This window comes from Dioscorea cayenensis, chromosome 18 (genome assembly GCF_009730915.1).
Source record: "Dioscorea cayenensis subsp. rotundata cultivar TDr96_F1 chromosome 18, TDr96_F1_v2_PseudoChromosome.rev07_lg8_w22 25.fasta, whole genome shotgun sequence".
Classification (NCBI taxonomy): Eukaryota; Viridiplantae; Streptophyta; class Magnoliopsida; order Dioscoreales; family Dioscoreaceae; genus Dioscorea; species Dioscorea cayenensis.
This window is the reverse complement of record NC_052488.1, coordinates 13,085,519-13,093,605: the sequence shown is the minus strand read 5'-3', so window position 1 is coordinate 13,093,605 and position 8,087 is coordinate 13,085,519. Positions and strand designations below refer to the sequence as shown.

Sequence of the window (8,087 nt, the reverse complement as noted above, 5' to 3'; positions counted from 1 at the left end):
GGCTTAATTGTGGCTAGGGATCTTTCACCTGGACCAAAGGATTAGGTCTATACATAGGAATTGGGTTTATCACTTGGAATCCCTAGAGCTCATTATAATTCTATGCGAGTGCGAGGTTGAGAGGTTATTCAATCTTTCCTCTAGGAAATGTATAGAGTTAGGCATGGTTGACCTTAGATTTGGGATCATGTCATTAAGGATTTCCTCGACTCATTGTTGCATCAATTAGGAAGTATAATAGAGGGTTCTTACACTAGAAACGATTGTCCTAAGCGGATCAATATCCGGGTACCCCATCTTTATCGATTGCCTTACCTTCTACTTGTGCCTTCTATCTTGTTGTTATTATTTTCATTATATCATATTTTGTCACACTTATCACTATTCATCTTCCACATTAGTTAAGAAACAACTCAAGTGTTTTTATTCCCTACTCTCTGTGGATATGATTCCCACTCATCTGGGATTATTACTTTGACACCCGTGCACTTGCGGTTTACAAGCATATATGGACGTGCCAATGGCCTTGTTGGGTCGCTCAACGTCTAGAAGAATCCTCCTCCGAAGCTAGGTTTCCGAAGTCCTCCTCGATGCTATGACGGAGAGAAGATCGGTCAAAGTTGGTGATGAACGGCCCCTTTTTGACCTCCTCTAAAACTCTAGCCGCCTTGCCCTTAGAGTGCTCGCAAAAGGCCCTACAAAAAGTCTCCAAAGAATACAGCAAACAACCTATTTATAGCCCAAAACCGCGCATGTTATGTGCCCCAACTCGCCCATGTGGATTTTCACAAACGCTTTCCAAACACTCTTCGTGAACCCTTCTCGTGTCTTGGTCCTTGAATTGAACAAGAACTCCCAACATTGTGTCTTTATAGTTTATCTTTACTACTCTTCAAGGCATTCACAACCTAATTGCACAAAAGAACACCAAATATACAATATGAGACATAAACCATGGTAAAAATTGATGCTCAATACATGTAAAACATATTGAAAAATATGTCTACTCGAGCATTTATCAATAAGTAATACTAAGTATTCTTTTCTTACATTGAGCATCACTTTTATCAGATTTTATCGCTTATGAATGTGTAATTGTGTTCTTTTGTGCATTTAGGGTTGTGGAGATAATTTTGGAAGAAAGGAAGCAAAAGTAGATCGTGGACATGATTGTTGATGAAGTTCTTGGATTAAACAAATGTGAAGACACAAGTTCTGAAAAGATATTTGGGTGTGTGCCAACCTCTGTTGAGTTCAAGTGAATACACAATATATAGGAGCACAAAGGCAGTCACGCTCATATATCTCAACTTGTGCAACATTAGGAAGAGCTCCATAAATGTAGTTTCATTAAAGACATGACGCGATCTACCACATGGATGTGTGCCCATTCTTGTGGCCTCGATGAAAAGAGTGGGTTCGAGAGCATTTTGGCGAAGTACTGCAGCAGTTCGATGTAGCAAATCAATGTAGCAGTTACTATTCATAGTTCGCAGAAAACAGAGTTTTGAAAAATCCATAGGGCCGTGTGGAAATTCCATACGCCACTATGGATGCTCGATTCCAGCCCCTATAAATATCGCGTTTTGAGGATTCTTTGGGTATCTTTTTCCCATCCTTTCCCACCTTTGTAGGTACTCGCGGCTAGGGTTTGGAGAGGCTTTGGCTAGGTTTTTTGAGCTGTTCTATAGCCTTTGACATCACATTCCTTTGGAGGAGAGTTATTGGGGGAGCTTTCATCAGCATCAATTCTGCGAGGTGTGCCCTAGGCTTGACAAGAGAACCCTTGGAGAAGATGAGGTGGCTCCACAAGATCATCGATAGGGATTACGAGGAGGTTTTCTCTATGGATTACATGCTTTTACTTTTGATTTCATTATTGATTGTGTATTGCTCCATGGAGAGCTAAACCCCTTGTGGGTGCTTGGACTTGTAAACCTTAGGATGATTATGTTTCATTGACTCTTGTTATGTTTGTTTAATTGATGTTTTAATTGAGATCCATCCTTGAATGCTTGTTGAATTGATTTTCCCTTAGAGTGACACTAGGGTTGAAAATCTATTTTGGTAATCCTTGTGAATGAGTAACACTTCATTAGGATTAGACAAAGCAAGGTTAGAGAGGGTTGAGAGGGTGAGTCGAGAGTTAGCGGAATGTCCCCTTTCCCTTCCGATGTGGTTTATCCAACCTCCACGTTCCAAGAGTTCTTTATGGTCCCTTCCGATGTGGTTTATCCAAACTCCACTAGTGCTAAGTTCCCCTTGCTTATATCCCGCAAGTGCACGGGCTTGTCGAAGTAATAATCCCGGGTGAGCGGGGTCGAATCCACAGGGAGCAAGGAGTGAAAATACTTAATTTGATTCTTAGCTATGTTGAAGATCAATTGTGATAGGTGTGAAATTGATTCAATTCTCAACAATAAAATCAACAAGTGAAAAAGCAAAAGTAAGAAGAGGGTAAGGCAATCGATAAAGATGGGGTACTCGGATAATGCTTTACCTAGGATAATCGCTTCAAGTGCAAGAACTCTCTATTATGCTTCCTAATCAATGCAATGGTGAGTCGTGGAAATCCTTACATACATAGTCCCAAATCTAAGGTTAACTATGCCTAACTCTATACATGTCCCGGAGGAGAAATCGAACAATCTCAACACCTCGCACTCGCATAGAGTTGCAATGAACTCTAGGGATTCCAAGTGATAAATCTCTTCCTAAATATAGACCTAACCCTTTGGTCCAGGCGGAAGGTCCCTAACCACAATTAAGCCCTAGATACTAAGATCCTCTCAACGCTTCACTCCATTGCAAGCGCAACTAGGCCCCAGCGGAGGTTCATCCCTTAGACCACTCACTCTATTATGGCCACAAAGAACTCAAGGAACAGAGGTAGAATCTATCACGCCGGAGGGGAAAGGGGACGCTCCTGTACCTCTCGACTCACCCTCTCAACCCTCTCCAACCTAGCTTTGTCTAACGCTCATGGTGTGTCACTCACTCACAAGGTTACCAACAAGAACTCTCAACCCTAGTGTCACTCTAGGGGAAATGTTCATACAATCAAGCATTCAAGGTTGGAACTCACAATAAACATCAATTTATTGAAAGCATAATAAAGAAGTTCAATGAAACGAATACATCCTAGGGTTCACAATCATCCAAGTACCCACTAGGGGTTTAGCTCTCCATGTAGCTTAATACAATTAAAGAAATCGAATGTAAAAGCAATGAATCCATAAAGAAACCCCCTCGATGGTCGTGTCGATGGTCTTGTGGAGAGTCCTCTACTCGTCGTCCAAAGATCCCTTCGTCCGGTATAGGATGCGCCTCGATCGAAGCTCCCCTACCAACCTTCTTCCTAATGGAATCACGATGTCAGAGCCGTAGAACTTCTCCAAAACCTTGGCCAATACCCCTCGAAACCCTAGCCGAAGTCCTCTCACAAGTTGGGGAAAAGATGGAGAAAAGAATACACAAATCGGGGCTGAAATCGGCTTTAAATAGGGCTGGAATCGGGCGACTGCACGGGCGTGTATGATGTCACACGCCCCTGTGGAATTTCCACACGGGCGTGGATAATTTTCCTACAGTAACCTGCTACAGTACTCGACCAGAAATACTCCCGAATCCACTTTTCATCGAGGTAACATAAACGGGCACACGTTTATGTTGTGGATCGCTTTGCTTCTTCAATGGCGGATAAGATGATGGAGATCTTGTTCTATGTGCATAAGTCGGAATGCTTGAGTGTGACTGCCCTTGTGCCCCTCCAAATGGTTGTGTAAACTCAAATACGGGGAGGTTGACACACACTCTAGCATCTTGCACCCGACTTATATCTTCGCGTTTGAACTTTAACAAGATTTCGTCCAAAAATGGTGCATTGTGATCCACATTGGCTTCTTTCCTTCATAATTGGTTTCACAACCCTACATGCACGAAAGTAACATAAAAACACACATATTAGTGTAAAAACCCGAGGAAAGTAATGCTCAACATAAGGAAATAATGCTTCGCATTCATATCGCACAAGCACTTATCAGAGCAACAGAGTGAAGTGTTGAAGTAATCCTCAGTGCTAGGTCTTAATCGTGACTAGGGGTCTTTCGCCTGGACCAAAAGATTAGATCTATATTAGGGAATAGGGTTTATCACTTGGAGTCCATAAAGCTTTAAGTAACCTTGCACAATGTGAGGCGTCGAGAGTATTCTTTTCCACCGGGGCATAGTGTAGGGTTAGTCACAGTTGACCTTAGGTTTGGGACCATGTGTATTTGGATTTTCACGACTCATTAAACATCAGTTAGGAGACATAATGATTAGTTTTGCACTTGAAACAATAGTCCTAGGGTGAGGAATGTCCGAGTACCCCATCTTTCTATCGATTATCTCTCCTTATTTCTATTGCGTCTTTGCCTTCTTTTCTTTATTTTAATTTGCATTGATATTGTTCACTCGAATCACAACTTGGTTTTTAGTATAGTTAGATAGCAATACTTGTGTTTTTGAGCACTATTCACTATAGATAAAACTACCCACTTACCGGGGTACTTTATTACTTTGACAACCTGTGCACTTGCGGTACACACATGTAAGGGGTGTGTCAGGGGTCAATACAGGGCTGCATTGAGGCCGTATGGCTTAGAACACTTTCTATTCCGAAAATTCTCCAAGTGCTATAGTGACTGCTACAGCGATTTGCTACAGTGCATCTGCTATAGTCTCCAGCTACATTATCTTCCACTGTGAATATGCTATAGAACTCCAGCTACAGTAATATGCTACAATGATTATGCTATAGTACTGTGAGACCTAAATTTCTTCTCTTTTTTGCCCTAATCGTATTCTCGTGTTCTCCATAGCTTTTCCATGCCCTACAATGCAAATAATACACCATTAAGCACAAAATGGGCATCCATTCCTACAAAGATACATGCTAACTGTATCAAATACATGAACTAAAATACGTATATTTAGACACTTGTCACTCATAATCCCCAGCTCCTTATGGCTTTGTCCTTACGCCTGTAAGTAGCTCATAAGTGGTACAGTATAAATAGTTTTGATGAGGATTTTTAGGACATATTTTGTACAATTTTGCAGGCTAGGCAAAGGAAAGAATAAGGGTGAATCTCTCAGGCTTTTGAGGTGATTTGAGAAGGAGATTCAACCTATCCATCTTAGAGAAGGAGATCATAGCCATAGAGAATAACTTGGCAGTGTTCATGAAAGGTTCTTGAGCATTCTCAGGTGATCAGCCACCGACACGATTGAGAAGGGGGTTTTTATGTTTTTTTTTACTCTCTTTGTACCTCGTAGTTTGAATTCTTCCCCTCCATTAATGGATAGCTAATTTTGTAGATGTTTGTGCACAGTTAAACTCTAGGGTTTCATCCTATTTTGATATTGATTATGGATCTTATAGATTTATTTATTTCTTAATTGAAATCTATGTTATTTGATTCTAATTTCTTATTTGTATTGCTTGATTGCTAACAAGGCGAAAGCCCAAGTTATCATGTTTGATGTGCTTTGTGACAAGTAGAAATACAAACCTAGCATAGACATGATCGGACATCACTTCTTCTCCTGATTTCTCTACTCCTTTTATTCCGTATTTCTTGCTTAGCTTTCTAGTTCTTTTGTACAACATCCCTACTTGATTAGGCTAATTTTTAGGATAGGACTTAGTACTATTAGTCTCAATCTTCCATGTGGACCGATACCCCACTTTTGAGCACTTTATTACACGATTGGCACGACACTTGCATCCCTATCAACTAAAATCTTACTACCATTTTGAATTTTTTTTTTGAAAAATCATATGATTCCGAGTTTTAATAGTAATCCCAAAAATGATTTTAATTGTCTTATGTATGCTAATGATTTGATTCTTATTCCTCATGTGACTAGGAAATCTGCTCGTTTTATTAAACTCTATCTGTCTATTTATCTATTTATGGGCAGCTGACTGGTTAACTTGCAAATGTTTTTAAATCTGAGATTTTTTTACCTCTTGCACAAATAAGAGGATCATTAGAAGTATTTGTTCTATCCTCTCATTTAAAGCAGGTTCTTTCCTTTTCACTTACCTTGGTATTTTGATTTCTACAAGAAAAAACTTGTGGGTTTTTATTTTAACATTATGTTGGAGAACATTGACAAAGTTAATGCTAATTTGAACAAGTCTAAAATTTCCTCTGCTGGAAAACCAATTCTTATTAATTTTTCCCTTCTTTCTATGCCTTTGTACTACCTTTCTTTTTATCCTATTTCAGAGATTATCTTAAATAAGATTTCTGCTAGTGCTAGGAAATTTCTTTGGTCAAATTGTGGTAATCACAGTGGCATTCACATGGTTAATACTCATGATACTACACTTGATCATACTGAGGGGGGTCTCTCTATAAAAAATTTTAAAATCTCTAAAGTGGTTTTGATGGCTAAACATGTTTTTTGTTTTTTGAATTCTCGGGAGCTTATTGGGGTTGATATTCTATTTAAAAAATATGGCAATTTTAATATTTGGACTGACAGTACTCTGGCCAATTACTAATGTTACTAATAGCCCCTGAGTCCGCCAATGCCTTTTCTTCACCCATGTTACTAATGTTGCATGGAATGATGAAGCTTCCAGGGTCCTTCTTCTTGTTTGGCATATTCTTTTGCAACACAGCCGAACATGAAGCATCTAAGATCACATATGCACTTTCCTCTAACTTCCTCTTGTTGGTCAAAAGGTCCTTCAGAAACTTTGCATACCGAGGCATTTGAGACAATGGCTCCACAAATGGGATGTTGATATGCAACTGCTTGAATAACCCCAAGAACTTCTTGTATGGCTTATCATTTTAGCCGTTCTTCAATCTTGAAGGATAAGGGATTATTGGCTTATAAGGTGGTGATGCCACATCTTTTCCTTTTGTTCTCTCCTCCACCTTCACAACCTCGGGTGCTTCAACATTGCTCTTCTCACTCAGAAGCCTACCCTCAATCTCACAACCACTTCTCAAAGTGATTGCATTCACATGTTCCCTTAGAATGGTTTCGGTGTTACTAGGATAGCTTCCTTGAGGTCTCTCTGATAACGACTTCACAACTTGCCCCACTTGATTCTCTAAATTATGCAATGATGCGGTGTGGTTACGAAGTGTGGCTTCAACTGATTGAACTCTTCTGTCCGATGATTGAATGAACTTGGTTAAAGCTTTCTCTAGATCAGTCATACTGTTTTCCAACCCTGAAACTCACTTCTCTATATTCGGGGCTTGTTATTGTTGTTGGAAATCGAGTGGTGTCATTGTCTTCTGTTGCCCTTGACTATTCCATGAAAGATTTGGATAGCTCCTCCAACCCGGATTATAGGTGTTGTTATATGGATTGCATTAGTTTCTCATTGTATTACCCATAAAGCCCACTTGGTCTACCGAGGATGTACCACCAATAGAAATCGGGCGATCAAATGTAGCATGTCCTTCTCCACACCTTGTGCAATTAGTCACGGCCACCACTCTATTAGAAGTTAAAGTGTCTAACTTCTTGCTCAATGACTCCACTTGGGCCGCCAGTGATGTAACTGCATCAATCTCATGAAGACCGGCTACCTTCTTTCTGTCCCTTGTGTTCCACTGATGACTGTTCATAGCCATTTCCTCAATGAGAAACTGGGCTTCTTCCGGGGTCTTTCTCCCTAAGGTACTTCCTGCTGTTGCACCAAGTAACTGCTTCGTACTTGGGTTCAAACCATTATAAAATGTCTGAATGATCATCCACTCGGGGAATCCATATTGAGGACATTTCCGCAGGAGCTCCTTGAACCTATCCCATGTCTCAAAAAGAGACACCAATTCCGTTTGTACAAAGAAGGAAATTCCATTCCTGAGCTTTGCAAATTTTCTAGGAGGGAAATATTGGGCAAGAAAAGCTTCTACCACCTCCTCCCAAATAGTAATCTATGCTCTAGGTAATGAATGTAGCCACTGCTTTGCTCTCCCATTCAAGGAAAATGGGAAGGGTCTCAATCTGATAACATCATCCATAACTCCATTAATCATAAACATGTCGCACACTTCGAAGAAGTTCTCGAT

The 8,087-nt window shown here is 40.2% G+C and overlaps 1 non-coding gene across 1 annotated transcript; it reads left to right on the top strand.

The window, feature by feature from the left end:
- The first annotated feature begins 7,779 nt into the window (after window positions 1–7,779).
- Window positions 7,780–7,886, top strand: LOC120283241. The gene has a single exon (XR_005543235.1). It is a non-coding gene; the product is annotated as a small nucleolar RNA R71 (small nucleolar RNA).
- The last annotated feature ends 201 nt before the right edge of the window (window positions 7,887–8,087 follow it).